General features: G+C 51.2%; 1 pseudogene; it reads left to right on the top strand.

Moving 5' to 3' along the window:
* Positions 1-17085, top strand: part of LOC150016197 (maestro heat-like repeat-containing protein family member 7) — a 52054-nt pseudogene extending 34969 nt beyond the window's left edge.
* Positions 17086-17365: the final 280 nt, after the last annotated feature.

Genomic DNA, 17365 nt, shown 5'->3' on the forward strand with positions numbered 1-17365 from the left:
CACCAGTTATGTGGCCGTTGGTTAGGGCAGCCCGAGGAAACTAGGCATCGGGGCGTGGAAGCCAAGTAGGTCGTGGGTGCTCCAGGCCCCGGTGAAGGAATGGAAAAGCTCTAAGGAGATGGCTAAGTGCACAGAGACTGTCGCACCCTCCCGTGAGGAGAGGTGGGTGGAGGCGATGAGTGTGGGCGCCAGCTCTGTCACACAGACTTGGGTTTGACGGGGGTGGGGGCGTCCTGCTGGACCGGACACCATAGATAGAGCTTGACAGTGCATTGCGTGCACTCCAGCTTCCATGCTCTGCAGCAGCCTCGGGCTCTGAAGCAGCTGGTGTTAGATCCTTGCTCCCTGCCCTCTTCCCACCCCCCATCCCAGTGCAGGAACAGGGCAACACTGGCTCCATTTGCTGGGAAAAGCCAAGAACCTTCCAGGAAGGTGAAGCTCGCAGAGTTGGTGTTTGGAGAGCCGAAGGAAATGCACCCCCTACCCCGCAGCTTTCTCCCAACAGTGTACCTCTGCCTTTTTACAAAGCAGCGCAGGCTGGCCTTCTTTGGGCTTTTCCAGGTGTCTCTTCGGGAGTGAGGTGGGGAGGAAGGGTGATGAAGAAGGTCATTTTTGTTAAACTTTGGAGCCTTATTGAGAAAGTGGTGAAGTGAGAGAAGACAAACTATGAATGACGTAGCTCTGTGTTTGGAAGTTTTGGCCTAAATCTACATTCTTTGTGGGCTGCACAGATGAGGTCAGGGGTCTACTGTGACTGTCTGAAACCTCTTAAGTCACATTCTTTTCTGTGGAGCTTCTGAGCCCTGAGCTCAATGCTGTCCCCAAACCAGTTAGCGAGAGGCGACCAACTGCCACCGGACATGGAGACACATAACAGAGAGCACACGCAGGTGGTTCGTTCTGTTTTAGTTAAAGGTGCTGCTAATACTGGAACTGGAAGGTATAACCTTCCTTCTCTAAACAAAATGCATAAATCTCAGCTTAGCCAGTGCTGGAATTTCAGGGGCAGAGGGAGGACAGTGGATAGGAGAGTTGGGGAGGGTGAGCCCTCGGCTGTTAGGGTGAACAACACCTGGGGTCTGCCCCACTCCGTCCCCTCGTGTGTGTGTGTGTGTGTGTGTGTGTGTATGCATGTGTGTGCATGTATGCACGTGTGTGTGTAACTAGAAACTCTTAACGGCATGGCTGGTGAAGGACTGTCCCCGACAGCACATGTTTCAAAGAATCCGCACAAGGATTGCATGACTTGAATTTCTACACTGGACTCATATTCATTACAAAACCCCAAACAGAAAAATTCAGAGCAAATTCCTGAACATCACCTGAGTTCCAAAATGCTTTGATGCCTTGTCCGGGATGCTGAGAACCACCAGCCATGGGCATCAGCTGAACTATGCCCACAAAACCGTGTCTTAAACTCTTAAAGCAAGGGTTTGGCTTTCTGGAAAACTGTGTTTAAATGTAAACTTTATTACACACATTGTCAGTTTTTATTTTACTAAAGGCTCATACACGCATGCACAGATCTACACACGTGCATATCCAGACACACACATATACAAGATATTCCCATGAGCAGCCGGGGCCGTGGCAGGCACGCAGGAGGATGACAGCCCCTGGCGGAGCCCTCCTCCTGCTCCCTCGTACCGGGGCTCCTCAGGCCCACCCAGGGCCTTCAAAGCACAGACCAGCGTCCGAGCCTGATAGTCCCCGGGTTGCGCAGGCTCCCCAGGAACTTTTGTTGTGCACCTAGACTTGGGACTCACTACTTAAGTGTCCTGAGCGAATGAAGGACTCAGGCTTGGACAGGAGACTGTGTGTGAAGGAGCAGAAAGGACTGTCCCATGGAGCTCCCCCCGCCATGGGCTTGATGGGGGTGGAGGGCAAGGTTGAGGCAGGACCTGGGCGGCGGGAGGCTCCAATCCAACCTCTCCATTCAGTAAAGAAACTCAGGGGAAAAGAGAGGGTAAAGCAGCAGCTCCAAAGAGAGGGACGTCTTGCTTCTGTTTACTTTCTTGTTCTCAAAGCTAAAAATTGTTTGTAAAAAAGCCACTTTTTGTGGATCCACTGGACACCACTATCTATTGATTAGCATGACAGAGAGGAGCTTGTCTGGCCAGATGGGAGCTGATGGTGGGAGAGTCCTGGGTGGAGGGCGACCCAGCCTGCTGGGGGCGGGGTGACATGAGGTCTCAGCTCCCTTATCTTGGCAGCTGGGTGGTCAAAGTGGTGAAAACCCTGCTGCTGAAGATGGGCTGCTCGTCCGAGGCCACCTTTCTGGATGAGCAGGGCGGCTGGGAGCTCATGGGACAAGCGGAGGACCACCACCGAGGAGTGTCCCTGCTGGCTAGGTGAGGCCAGGGGCCCCCAAGGCAGGGATTGGAGGGAGGGGAGGGACCTCAGCATCTTCAGACAGACTTGGGTTTGCATGTCTCTGGGCAAAACCCTTCCCTCAGTCCATCACCTCTCCTCTAAAACCAGCAGATCCTGTCTGCCTTGGTGGATAGACAATATAGATGTGAACGATGGTACATGCTCTTCAGAGCAAACTGCTTACCACGGTACCTGGCAACCGCAGAGCACTTAGGTTGTTTATAAAGCACCTTTCCTCACAGCATCATGAATTTAATACCCCCAATGCTACAGAAATGTTGGGATGGCTGAGAGGTTCAGAGTGTGGCTTTGGAGGTAGTCTGCCTACGTCTGAATGCCCGCTTGCTGTGTCCCATCTGTGTGACCCAGGGCAAGTTACATCCCTGTCCATGTCTCCGCTTTCCCTTCAGTAGTAAGGAAGTAATAATAGGACCCAGAGCCAAGATTTGGGGTGAGGATTAAGTAAAGAACTCGGAACAGCCCCTGGCATATGGTCAGAGCTCAGACACACAGGTTAGCTCTTACTATCGTTATGCTGCCTGGTGGGGCAGGAATTACTGATGCAGAGGACGATGCCAGAGAGGGACAGTTGTGTCCCAAAGGTCACACAGCCAGGAAGTGGCCAAGCTGGGAAATGACCTGCTGACCCCAACTGGGGCTCTTCCCTGCAACCACACACAGCCTCCCATGGGGTCAGGAGAGGACAGACACCTTGATTTTAAAGATGTGGGTCCTGCAGGAATGCCTGCCTCAGCCCTGCACCAAGTGCCCAGGATGGGGTCTCCTTGGGGTCTCAGGATACAAGCACATTTATTGAGCACTTACTATGCTTGAGGCACCATGCAAAGAGCTGTATGTATGTGGATTATTCCATTTAATTCTCACCGCGACTGATGAAATAGTACTACTGCTATCCCAGTGTTCCCAAAGAGGAAACCAAGGCACAGAGAAGTTAAGTGACTTGCCAACGTCACACAGCTAGTGGTGGGGCCAGGATTTGAACCCGAGCTGCCTTACTCCAGTCTCTGTGCACAGCTGCCACACTTCCTGGGTTCACTGATAATGGAGCATAGTGCAGTGGTCCCCAGACTTGAGCAAGCAGGGCAACACTGATTGCTGGGCCCCACTCTCCAAGTTTCTGATTCAGTCGGTCTGGGATGGGGGCCCGAGAATGTGAATTTTTGACACGTATCTAGGGATGCTGATACTGCTGATCGAGGGGCCACGTTTTGAGAACCACTGACTTGGTACAATGAACAAGGCAGCTGGAGTGGGGGGCCCTGGTCTGCGGTGCCAGCTCTGCCATTTTTCCAGTTCTGTGATCCTGAGCAGGTTACACTTGAAGCCCCTGTCCCCTTATTTACGAAAATGGGAATAATAATAATGGTAATCTGCTCGAGGCTTAATGGGGAGGATCAAATGCAATAACAATGTGAAAGCACCTGGCTGCTGCCGGGCGCTTAGTGAGTGGGTCCTCACACCCTCTCCTTCCTGCCTCCTCCTCCTGGGGTGGTCCTGTTCAGTGGGCAGTCTGAAGCCAGGCTGTCTTACTGATTTGCCCTGTGCTGTTGGGCAAGCCACATTCCTACTCTAAGCCTCAGTTTCCCCATCTGTAAAACAAAATAGTTAAACTAGATGGCCTCTGAGGTCCTGTCCAGGTGGGAAATCCTGGGAATGCAGAAGCCCAGGTGACCCTGTCTTGTCCATGGTTTGCAGTGTCTCAGCCAGACTCCCGCACAGCAGGCCTCCCTGGGGCCGGAGAGCCTGAGGGACTGCTCCCCTTCCCCACCTGCAGGGCCATGGTGCACTGCTCCTGCGAGGACCTGTGCCGCATCCTCTACCTGCTCATCCCGCTCCTGGAGCGAGGCGATGAGAAGCACAAGATCACCGCCACCGCCTTCTTTGTGGAGGTACCAATGGGGCACCGCGTGCAGGATGGGGCTGCTCCCAGGCCTTCCCCTGAGCATAGGCTTCAGTTCACATTAGCGGTCTTTTTCCCCGCGCAAGTAGTACTTAACAATTGACAGTCTGTCGTGAGCATGAGTTCTCCTGAATGTGAAGAGCTCCTTCTTCCCTCCCTTTTCTCCTCCTCTCTCCACTCCTTCACCCCATTCCACTCTTCTCAGACCCCTTCTGTTCCCCAGGCAACCGCTATCCTTTGCTGGGCATTTCTGTATGCCAAGCACCAGATTGGAGCTATAAACATACGTTTGACTCTGCCCTGCCCTCAATGAATCCTTGGTGCAACAAAGGAGCGAGAGGACATCCCGTTATAACATGGGGTGCTGTAGAGTGATGTGTGCTATGATGGGGCTCATCAGGGAGGGCTTCCTTGAGCAAGTGACATCTAAGCTGAGTGAGTGTGTGTGTGGGTACTAGGAAGGGGTTGCTGGGGAAAGATGAGTCAGGACATGGATAGGGTCAGACCCAGAAGGGGAGACTGACTTATAATAATAGAACATGTACTGAGCACTTACTACCTTCCAGGCACATTCTAGGAGCCTTACACATACCGATTCATGTAATCCTCACACAATCCGGTGGTGCAGATACCATTCTATCTCCCATTTCAGAGGAATAAACAGGCACAGATTTAAATAACTTTCCTAAGGCCATGCAGCCTGTAAGTGGCAGATCCGGCATTCAAACCCAGACATCTGAGCTCTTAGAACACTGTGTGTATGTGTGTGTGTGTGTGCGCGCGTGTGCACGCGTGTGGTAAAATACACATGGGGCAAGAGTAGGTTTACACTTGTGAGTACATTATTTTTGTATTATTATTTATTAATTATTGTATTATTTTCCATACGAACAGCTGTAAGCCTACTTTTGCCCCACCATGTATATCATAAAACTTACTGCTTTAATAATTTTAACTGTACAGCACAGTGGCATTAAGTGCATTCGTAGTGTTGTGCAGCCATCACCACCATCATCTCCAGAACGTTTTCATCTTCCTTCCCAAACTGAAACTTCCCATCCCCCCTCCTCTGGCCCCTGGAACCACCTTCTACTTCCTGTCTCTGTGAATCTGCCTTTTCTAGGTTTTGGACAAGTGAAATCTACACTATCTGGCATATTGTACTTAACATAAGGTTCTTAAGATTCACGGATGTTGTAGAATTTCGTTCCTTTTTAAGGCTAAATCATATTTCGTAGTATGTATATACCATGTTTTGTTTATCCATTCATCGGTTGACGGACACTTGCAAAACCCACTCTCTTAACCTAGCCCTGTGTGCCTCTTTTGACTTGCCGATTGTCGTAGAGCGGGTCAGGGCTATCACCGGGGTCTGTACAGTGGGGCTAAGAGGCAGGAGGCTCAGTTAAGGAAGGCTTCCTGGAGGAGGTGCCATTTGAGACAGGCCTTGACAGGTGAGCAAAGTCTGCCAGGTGGACAGGAGGCAGCATGGCACTCCACGTACTCCTTGCATATTTTCTGCCTCTGCAGAAGTCCTCTTCTGGACTGCGAGTCTGCAGAACAGGGGCCATGCATTGCAGCCCCAGACCCAGTCCTCAGAGGGCTCCCAGATGGGGAGATTGAATAGAGGAGTGAGGGTCGGAATGGACACTTTGCCTGGCTTTGCAGGCACCAGCAGAACATCACCTCCAGGATGATAAGCATGGGTCTTACTTCTAATTTTCCGCATGGTTCCGGTGTGGAAAGGGAAAATACCATTTCTTGAGGGCCTACTATGTCCCAAACCCTGTGCTGACCGCTTTCATTTGTTAGTTACCCTTCTAATCTGCACAGCAGTGCTGCAAAGGAAGACTTGTGAGGCGCAAGTTTAGGGGCATTTTTCCAGGTCACGCAGCTCAGGAAGTCCAGAGAGCTTCAGACCACGTCTCCATGACTGGCTCTCCTATTGCAATCAGCCTTAGTCTTAAGTGGCTGCCACACAGTTTCTTTGGGGAGGGGGTGGAAAGTTGGACCTTGCCAGATCTCGGGGGATGCTCTTGTGTTCACCACAAGGTCAAGGACTCTAGACTTAATCTTCCTCAGCATTCCCCTGGAACCCTGAGCAGTGGCCCTTCCTCTGGGAGCAAGGGTCCTCCCCTAGGCTCTCCGACTTCCCAGAAGAGGTGGTGGTCTGCTCCTGGCCAGAGCCAGGCCTGCTGCGTACACTCTGGAACTTTGATGTAGCTCAGATGTTCCTCCCTAGCCCCCCAGGCCCCTATGCTGTGAGTGTCGTATGTGTACTTGCTTCTACCAATGGCCGGAGAACTCCTCTAGGGAGCTTTGTGACCTTGGGTGAGTCACGGAACCTGCCTGTGCCTCGGTTTCCTCACCTGTAATACGGGGATAATGAACTGCCGATCTCATAGGTTTCGATGAGGATTCAGTGAGTTTACATCCAGCACTCAGAACAGTTCCAGGACACAGGAAGTGCTCTCTGTGAGTCAACTCTGTTGCTATTATTACCATCATCATCATCTTTACTCTTTCCTGTATTTCTAGTGCCCAGCACAGAACCTGGTGCATAGCAGGCCTGAGTATCTTGTATGGATGGGTAGGAGCCCCTCTCCCCAGCTCCCTCTTCTCATTATACAGACACATGGTCTCACTAGTCTCAGTAGATATAGGGCAAGGTAAGAGGTAGGAGAAGTGTTTATGAGGACAACTAGGAGGAAATTGAAGAGTGGTGGTTGTGGTGGGTGGGGAGGGTGTGGAGGGAGAGGAAGGAGATGAGAGTGATGCCTGGTTTGGGGCTGGGAAAAGAACTGGGGGTGGGGGGATTGCTAACCCTGCAATGGGGACACAGGAGGAAGGGCAATTCTAGTGAGGAAAGGAACCAAATTTCATGTTTCAGGCAACAAGTGTCCCCTAAGCACATATGCCACAACACAGCTGTCTCAAAGGGACCCAAAGGAGAAACACTCGTTTGTGTCCTCAAGGAAACCCACAATGGGAGAGGGCAGGCAGATACATTAGCAGAGGGGAGTCCTAAGGTCTCCATGTTCAGGGCCCTAGGGGGCCCAGAGAAGGGAGCCAGCTGCCGAGGTGAGTCTTGGGGGCACTGTCAGACATGGCTTCTCAGGGGCTGAGTTCTAGATGGAGTCACGCAAAGTAAGCATGGGCTAGAGCGGAGGTGGCTGCTGTGGCAGAAGGGCATCCTGTCCACCCTAAAGGGACAAAACAGTCTGGGTCATTCCATGAATGGTGCGCAGCTTGTTTAGAAGCTGGTTGATAGTGAGTGTGGCTAGAGGGCAGGCAGGCACGAATGGGGCCCCAGAGCAATTAGGGTTGATGGTGGAAGGCAATGGGGGAGAATGGGGGCTCTGAGCTGGGTAGTGACATGTTCAACTCTGACATGAGGTGCTGGACATCCAGTGGAGGTGTGCGGTAAACTGTTGGTTTTCCAAATTGGAAGCTCCAGATGGAGGCTGAGCCGGAGGCCCAGACTTAGGAGTTATTTACCCAGGGACAGCAGTTAAGATTCTGAGAATGGGGGGCTCACTGGGAAGAGTAGGCAGAAAGGACAGGGCACAGGGCCATCACCTCTGAATGCCGGGTGGAGACAGAGGACCAGTGGCTATCACTAACCAAAGCTGGACTGTCCAATGTGGTTGCCACCAGCCACATGGGACCTAGTGACCCTTGTAATGCAGTCTGAATTGAAATGTGTTTGGGTATAAAATTCACACCAAGTTTCAGTGTGAAATATATCAATAATTTTTATATTGATTACATGCTGAAATGATACTAGTTTGGATATACTGGGTTAAATAATATGTATTAGTAAAGTTAACGTTACCTATTTCTTTTCACTCTTTTAATGCGGTATTAGGAAGTGTAGGCCTGTACATGTGGCTTGCATTGGACGTTGCTGACTGGGCAATAATTGTTCGTGCCCCACACCCGGCCCCTGGTCATCCGGCCTGTGCTACCAGTGCGTGGGGACCCAGAGGACTGCCTATCCCCTCCGTCCAGGGAGTAATCACTGTTCCTCCCTTAGCTCCTCCAGATGGAGCAGGTGCAGCTGATTCCTGAGAAATACTCTTTGGGGCGGATGGTGGAAGGCCTGAACCACCGCGATCCCATCATGAAGGTTCTGTCCATCCGAGGCCTGGCCACCCTGGCCCGCAAGACTGAGAAGGTAAGCCAAGGGTAGAGGAAAGCCCAGCCCAGCTGGACTCTGGGTTGGAGGAAGGACGGAGCTTGCTGTCATCGACTTTCAGATGCCGGTGGCTAGAATCAGAATCGGAGCCTGTTTCTGTCCCTTCCTCAGCTGCTCCATCTGTAAAATGGGTATCCCTTAATAATTCCCTAAATACTTCATTTGTTTTGAAGTAGTTTGTAATCCAGAGTTTTCATAATGTCCCTAAAGGCAGCGTGTGTGTGAGAGGGGCTGGGGATGGCAGTAATTATTCCTGCTTTACAGATTAGGAAACCAAGGCTAGGATTGTTGGGACATCATTAGCATTTCTTAAAAGTGCTTTGTTTTTTTCTACCAAGCACTGTTACGGCTCATGATATATATATATATATATAGCAGGTGAAATGACAAGATGTAGACTCTAAAGCTAACTAATAATTATACAAGGAAGGGAGTAGACAGCCAAGTGCTTCGGGTATTCAGGCCAGGAAGGAGTCGGCAGGGCCAAAGAAGGCTCTGAGGACAGCAAAAGCTTCAGTGAGGGTGTCCCAGGCCGGAGGGATGGCAGAAGCAAAGGCCTGGAAGTGAGCCTTGTTGCACTGAGTTCTTCTCGGTGAAGCAGAGGCTGGGTCTCCCACCTGTTAGCCCAAGTAGGAGGCCCCATCCCAAATGCTCCTGCCCCACAGACCACCAAGGTGCAGGCTCTTCTGCCCTTCATGGTGAAGGCTCTGAAGAATGTGGATGGGCTGCTGTTGATGGAGGCAGGCGAAAACCTCAAGACCATCTTCAAGGGGCTGGACCACAAGAAACTGAATGACAGCTCAGCCTATGTGGAGCTGCTGCAGATCCTGCTGCCACACTTCAGTGATGTAAGGGACCCCCTTGGGTGTGGGTGGGAGGGGTGGGAGTTGGCTATAGAGGATGGTTCTTTACTTCCCTGCAGGTTGCAATACCTCCATGGCCCACTGGCACCTGGGCAGTGCCAAGTGGGCAGGGCCAAGTCAGCCCAGGGGAAGGGGTACCTCATTCATCATTCCAACTTGTCTACATCTTTTTGTAATAGGTCTGCATAGAAAGGTCCTTTTCTAATTGTCTCGCATGGAGGGAGCTCTTCTTTTATAATCAGGTCTCCCAGTGACTTGCTTCATTGCTATTGGTCCACCTACAGGAGGTGCATTTCTTATTGGTCCAGGCAGAGGGCTCATTTTCCCACTTGACTCTAAGACATGTTTTGGGTGAGCAGGAGGCCTGGCTGGGAAGAGCGGGAGGAGCTCCAGACCTGGGCTCCAGCAGGGAGACACCAGCCCCAGATCAGGCCCACCAGGGGGCCTCTGCTCTTCTCTGTCTCTGTGCCTCCTGTGCCTGGAGGGCCACTCAGAACGAGTGGAAGGAAGGCCGTGGTGTGTCCCTGTGAGGCGCAGAGGCCCAGGCTGCCTCCTGGAGGAGGGAGCGTGCCTGAGCCTCCACGTCTCTCCCAGTCACGAGAAGACGTGCGCTCCTCCTGCATCAAGCTGTACGGCAAGGTGGTCCGGAAGCTGCGGTCGTCGCCCCGCACCCCTGCCATGGAGGAACAGCTGATCAGCGCCTTGGTTCCCCTGCTGCTGACCATGCAAGAGGGCAACACCAAGGTGGGCCCGGTGAGTGTGCGCAGGCCCCTGGCCCTGCGGGTGCCTCTCCCTCTATGGAAACTGATCCGGAGTCACTAACCACTCTGGTGAGAAGTCTGTTTTCCGAAAGCACCTGTGTCAGGATTCCTCTTCCAAACACCAGCTGCGCTTGTCCACTTCAAATAGGAATTGATTTTCCAAAGTGCCGTTTCACACGACTTTCTTCTGGAACATGTTCTGGCTGTCCCGGAACTCCACAGCTCTGGTATTCTCTTTCTGTTGGTCCTCAGTGCTGCGTGAAGACCCTGTCCCGCTGTTCTTGCTTCATGGCGTGGGACTTGCCAAAAAGAGCTTATAGCCGGAAGCCCTGGGACAGCCAGCAACGGACGGTGGCCAAGATTTGCAACTACCTTGTGAGTGCTTCCAAGACGCCAGTGGTTCCTTATGAGTATGTTGGAGGTGGGCAGTTCTTTCCTTTCCTCTTCTTTCTTTTTACATCTTGACTGGAAATTCCAATAGCACCCATGAGTTGTTGGCTCCTGAATGTTCATCTAGGTCTCTAACTTCTCTCCTTACTCCTAGTGTTCCCTTTCCAGGGGTTTACCAGACACAACCCCCAAACTGAACCACACGCACTGCAAGCTCAGCATGTCTCTTCCAAACTTATGACTTCCTGTTGCAATTCTGCTCTGTCCCTCTTGAGCCCCAAAGCTGAAACCCAGAATCGGCCTAGACGCCTTCATCTCCCTCACCTTCCACACTGGATCAATCTTAAATATCTTAAATACGTCTGAATCTGATTTTCCCTCTCCACCCCCACTGTCACTGCCTTTAGTTCAGGTCATGGATGTCTCTCAGCTAGGACTTGGGTCTAGCCCTCCAGTGGGTCTCCCAGCTTTTAATCTCACCTTTCCAATCCATTCCCCACTCAGGCCACCAGAGTGGTCTGGTGAAAACACACATCTGTTTATCTTGCTGAAAGGGCTTTACCGGCTCCCTTTTCTACAACAGGAATTCCCAGAGTGTCTTGTCTGTGACAACAATTCTTTTGTTTCTTTTTATCCTTACCTGAGGACATGCTTATTGGTTTTTAGAGAGAAGGGAAGGGAGGGGGAGAGAGAGAGAGGGAGAGGAACATCGATGTGAGAGAGAAACATCGATCAGTTGCCTCTTGTATGCACCCTGACAGGCCCGGCCCCCAGACCTAGGCACGTACACTGACTGGGAATAGAACCCGAGATCTCTTGGTTTATGAGATGATGCTCCAACCAAGTGAGCCGCAGCAGCCAGGGCTATGACACCAGTTCTATAGGATATGCCCTACTGGGGAGAAAGGACGTTCTCAGACGTCCCAAACTAGGTTTGGGAAACACTGCATTGTCATCTTCCTCTTGGGTATTTGCAGCACCATCAGCTCTTTGAAGTCTCTGAGATGTTCCGTGCTAAGGGCACGTTTCATGGCTGTTTAATTTACGGTTTTCCAAACTTATCTGACCACACAGAACCCCTTTTCTAGGTAACACCTGAGAACATCCTAAGGTAGTAAAGTGCTGGATATGGCCCAGTACCTCTGCATAACATTTAGGAAGCTTTGCCATCTGGTCTCATTTACCCTCCCTGTTGTCATGGGCAGGGTTCCCCTGGATGCAGACTCTAAGACAGATTAGCACGCACAGGGTTTAAGAGGGTGCACCCTTGGGGTTAACACCTGCAGAAGGGAAAGCGAGGAGCAGGAGTGGTAGAGCAGTCAAGCCTCCTCGTGGTTGCAGGGAGGCCTCAGCCAGCACTTCGTGAGATTCCCCAAATTGGAGTCGGGGGTCATATCTTTACATCCTGCCTGTCTCTGGCCGCCAGCCCCCCTGGGAAGGGATGTGACCTTGGGTTAACGGTTTTCTTCAGCCAAAGCAATCTCCATAGCTGGGAGAATGCATTTTTCAAACCCAAAGGGAGATTTGGACCGAGCATGTCAGTATTCCCCATACCAACCTAACAAATATATACAAAATATCAGATTGGGAAGATGTTTCAGGACCACCATTCTCAGGAAGGCTCAAAATCTCCTCACCCAGTGTCTGATATCGTTACCATCATTTTACACAGAGAGAAAACGCCCTGGAGGAAGTGCTTGGCCAGGGCGCTAATTCACATACTTGCAGTGCCCAGGGACTTGGGCAGACATGATCACGAGTGACGTGGCAGCGGTAGTGCCTGTGGCAGCCTGCAGGGCCCAGTCCCTGCTGAAAGCCCGAGTGGAGTGCTCCAACTCACTGTGCAGCCACTCTTGCCAGGTCCTCGCCTTCACAACAGAAGCTAGAAACCCAGATTTTTTTTTTTTTATTATTAGAGAGAGAAACATTGATTTATTGTTCCACTAATTGATGCATTCATTGGTTGATTCTTGTATATGCCCTGACCAGGGATCTGACCCATAACCTTGCCATATTGGGAAGACATTTTAACCAGTTGAGCTACTTGGCCAGAGTGAAACCCAGATTTTTATAAGACATTAATCAGTAATCAGTTTAGCTTGCTTAAAACACTGTGTGGGTCACCACTCGGCTGGTCACTTATGGCCCGTGGGCTGCCAGCTTGTGACTCTGCAGGATTCTCTGTCCCTAGTTTTGCTCACGCGAAGGTTAAGTTCTACCGTTTGGTTTAGGAAGGGGTTGGGAACCTAGTCATCAATTCATTCATTCACTCACTCACTCATCCATCCATCATCCAACAGTTTCTGGGCACCTGCAGCATGCCAAGTCCTGTGCAGGGCACTGAGGCCCTGAGTGCAGTGAGATGGCTCCTTCTCTCTGGGGAGCTTAGGATCCAGTGGAGGAAACGGGTATAAATAATTACAACACAATGTCATAGGTGCTGTGACAAAGATTGTGCAAGATGCTGCAGAAACATCACAGGTGCTGGGATCAGCTCTGCCTGAGGTTTGCGGGAGCTTCAGGGAGGAGCTGGCTTCTGAGCTGAGCCTCAAGGGATGAGAGGCAATTCCTCAGATGAAGAGAGGGAAGGGCGCTACAGTTAGGAGCAACTGCTTGTATCAGGCACAGATCTGAGGAGAACTGGGCTACATCCTGGGACTGGAGCATAATGTGCATGGCAGGTGAAGGCAGTGCGGAAGTTGAGGCCGACAAGGAACATGATCATAAAGGCTTTGCGTCATGCCCAGGAGTTCACTCCCTGATGTGGAGATTGTCAACAGGGGAGTGATCAGATCAGATTTCTCTTCATTTCCCACAACAGCCTCTTAGCAAGATGTCTGCCCCCTAGTTTCTACTTGATCAAATTCATCCCAAGCCCCACTGTCAGATTATTTTGCCCAAATTATTGCTTTGCCATCACCTTATCAAGAATGAATGTTGGGCCCTGGCTTGTGTGGCTTAGCCGATTGAGCGCTCACCTGCAAACTAAAGGGCCTCTGGTTCAATTCCTGGTCAGGGCACATGCATGAGTTGCAGGCCAGGTCCCTGGTTGGGGGCGCATGAGCAGCAACCATATGTTGATGTTTTCCTCCCTCTTTCTCCCTTCCTCCCCCTCTCTCTAAAAGTAATAAATAAAATCTAAAAATAAGAAAAAAAATGAATGAATGCTGGCTTCCTATTTTCTAAAGCATAAGTCAGCCCTCTGCCTGCTTGGCTTTTAAGGGCCTTTAAGAACTTCCTCACTTTCCAGTTTATTCCCACCTGCTCTGCAACTTGAATCCTTCACCCTGGTCAGATCTTTCTCCTTATCGATCATGTCCCTTGTACGTCATGTGCATCCTCACCTCTGAATGGACTTGCATTTTAGAATTTTCCTTCCAGCTGCAGCAGGGGGGTGGGTTGGAAGAGGAGACACTCAAGGCAGAAAGACCACAAAAGTGATTTTTGTAATCTGCCAGGAGATGAGGCCTGGCCTCTGGGGGCTCAGGCAGAGATTTTCAGGAGGCAAGAGGCCAGGGCTTGGCTGCCTGACAGTCACCATTCCCAGCTTCGGGAGGAGTGGATGAGTAATTAGTTCTCATGAGGGCTCAGCACTTTGGGGGTTCTCTTTGTCCCAGGTGAACACCCACCGAGACAGCGCCTTCACATTTCTCAACCAGAGCCTGGAGTATGCCAAGAATTCCCGAGCCTCTCTCCGGAAGTCCTCCGTCATGTTCATAGGTAACCTACCCGGGCACTAGTGCTGCTCCTGGGGCTCTGCACAATCTCCAACGTGGAAGGAAGCTGCCAGCCCTTTGGGCACCTGGATGGGTGCCTCCCCTGGGGTTTGAGGGTTGGTTAGCAGATAGTTGTGGTGCAAATTAGAAAGGTCTTCTCTCCTCTGAGATCACTGCGTGGACCACAGGCTGGATTCAGCCTGGAGTCCTTGTGCAGGTCAGAACCTTGACAACTATACATAGCAGAACAGTTCCCCCTGGAGTGCAGCCTGGGCCCAGGCACAGCGGGGACCTGCCACTGTGGACGTGGAAAAGTGACGTCGAATCTCAGCTCCATGATGCCCCCTCTTTGAGCTCAGTTTTCTCACCTGTGAGATGGGGAGCAACTCCTGTTTCACAGACTAGACAAGAATTTTTTTTTTTTTTAACGTGAAGCCTGGCACGTCAAGGTGCTCACTCAGTGTTAGTTACCTTCATTCTCACCACAGTGCCAGGCTCTGTCTCTGTGTGGAAAAAACAAATAGCAGAGTCCCCTCACCCAGAATCCCCTGCGGGACCCGTCTGATGACATGCTGGGTATGTCTTCTCCCAGCTATACTCCCGCTCCCCACAAAATAATTACACACCCTTCACCGAAGACCAGGAAGCCCTGCTGCAAAGAGGCTTAGAGAGGATGATGCTCCCAGCCCTGTACTTTGTAAAGTGATGTTTCCTTGACTTTCCTCAAATCAGTTGCAGTTTTTTATCCATCCATCCATCCGTGGATCCCTTCGGTGGTTTGTTTAGCAAATGGTGGTTGACCCTCTATTCTGTGTCAGTCACTATGCTTAGTCCAGGGAAACAAAGAACCCTTCAGGGGGTGATGCCGTTCACATGATCAGTGATGGGACAGAGGAGTCATGCCTGGACTGGGGGAGCCCTCAGAATGTGGGGGCCTGTTCAGAGGCAGCTTCTCCCGGGGAGTGACATTACTTCCTAAATCTTGTTCCAAATTAATCACTTCTAAAAGTGTTGGTGTTTAACACCGCGGGAGTCTCCTCTCTGCCAGGCGCTGTGCTAGGGGAACAGAGTTGAGCAATGCCAGCCTTGCCCACAGACAGCCCCCACTGTGGGGCAGGACTCCAGCCTCCATGGGTGACCGATCTTTTGTGAGACTCTGAAGAAAGTTAGGAACACCTATTCTAGGAAAATGCATATCTGCATACAATTGTGCTCATGCTCTAGGATCCTTGGAGACTGCCCTCCCTCTCCCCCAGGGAGTTTAAGCTGAAGAAACCCCTGGTCTGATGGGAGAGTCATAAGTCACATGTAAAATACAACAGGCCATATACAGATAGAGAGAGACTCACAGGGACTCTGGGAACCCAGAGAAGCATTTAACCTAGCTTGGGGGCAGGGGCAGGAACGATTTCCTGGAGGAGCAACTATGTTGAGCTGAATATTCAAAAATAAATAGGAATTAGCCAGGTAAGAAAGTGTAGGAAGGGCCTTGCAAGAGGTATAGGCCATTTAAGGATCTGGTGGCACTTTGGGAGCCAGGCATGCAGGCTGGGGGCAGGGGAGGGCTAAGCAACATCGCTGAGGAGCTGGGTCTCAGCCCCTCCATGGGCCCTGCCAACTGCCTGCCTGGAGGGTATACCAGGCACTTGGTGTCTTTCATGTTATTGTGGTTCAAACTCCCCAGAGAAGGGGCAGCTGGGGCAGCACCGCCTCCAGTCTCAGGTGAGGATACTAAGGGCCAGTCTGACTAAGTGACTGCCTGGGGCTGTCTGTCAGAGTTGGCTACAGCCCACATCCTGCCCCTGTCCTGGTGCCATCCCTGCCCTTTGAGCCTGCCACCTCTCCCAGGGCCTCTGCTGCAGGGTCAGAATGAAGTTCTCCTTTTGTGTCCCCATTTGCAAGGCTGGAGAAGGGTAAGGGAGAGTTTCTCTGAGGAGGTCTGGTCCGAGGGTGGGATGGGGGTGGGGTCAGAGTAAGGAGGTAGATATGCTCACCTCTCGGATTATGCTCAAGGGTCCCTGGTCCCCTTCATGAAGATCGTAATGACGGAAGAGCATCTGCATGAAGTTAAAGCCGGTAAGTTGTGCTCTGCGTTGGTGAGATTTCAGGGGCCAGTGAGAGAATGCGTAGGCCCACAGTGGGTCATAGAAGAGGGAAGGGATAAGTCCCAAGGGAACGGTCCTCAGCTCAATTCAGTTGTGTTAAGTCTTTATGCAGATGAGTACATGTTATGTACCATGGAGTCGCCAAGACAGAGGACATAGCCCCATCCTAAGGGAGCTTATAGTCTAAGAAACCAGACTCAGAGAACCAGACTCAAAATCACTTAGTTCAGGGCAAGCACTTCAGACTCTTAAAAGGGGAATATTAATTTTGTAACTGGGAAAGCTGATGGGAAAACTGAAGGTAGGCTGGGGCACTCCAAGAAGACTTCCTGGAGGAGGCAGGTTTTGCTTCAGGCATTGAAGAAGCTGAGAGGAAGGTAAGATGAGGGGAGGTTGAACAAAGGGTGCCGAAGCCATGTCATGGAAGTGAGAAGGAAGGTAAGGTGTGAGACCCATGTGGAGACCTGGTCTTCACAAGTGGCCCCTTTCCTTCCCATGACTCAGCTCTGAAAAACTTGAGACACGACCCAGAAGCCTCCGTATGTATCTGTGCGGCCCAGGCCCAGGACAACATCCTGGCCAGCTGTTGGCTGAACTCATCGCCACTGCCACATGGGGATTCAGCCATCATACATCGCGGGAGCCCTAGTGATGAGAACCTGCCCACTTCCAACCGGCGGCGCTCCTGGATCATGCGGGCACTGGGCTTCTGATCGATGTCCTTGAAGCAGTGTTTTGATATGATATGGTTACAATAGTTCCAACTTTTTCCCCTTTACTCCCCTCCACCCAGCACCCCCGCCCCAGCAATCCGCCCCCAAGTCCATACCCATGGCTCGTACGTACAAGTTCTCCTGCTTCACCCTTCTATGTATTCTTTTTATCCTTCTTCCCCCTTTAATAAATAATTAATGACTTTAAGAATAAAAAATAACAATCCTTCCCTCTTAGATATTAAGACCCTTTATAATCTTATAAAGGACAATGGGCGAAGGTCTCATGCTCCTCTAGCTGCTTCAAGCTGGACATGGTCATCAT

This window comes from Furipterus horrens, unplaced genomic scaffold (assembly GCF_987537825.1).
Source record: "Furipterus horrens unplaced genomic scaffold, mFurHor1.1.pri manual_scaffold_3, whole genome shotgun sequence".
NCBI lineage: Eukaryota > Metazoa > Chordata > Mammalia > Chiroptera > Furipteridae > Furipterus > Furipterus horrens.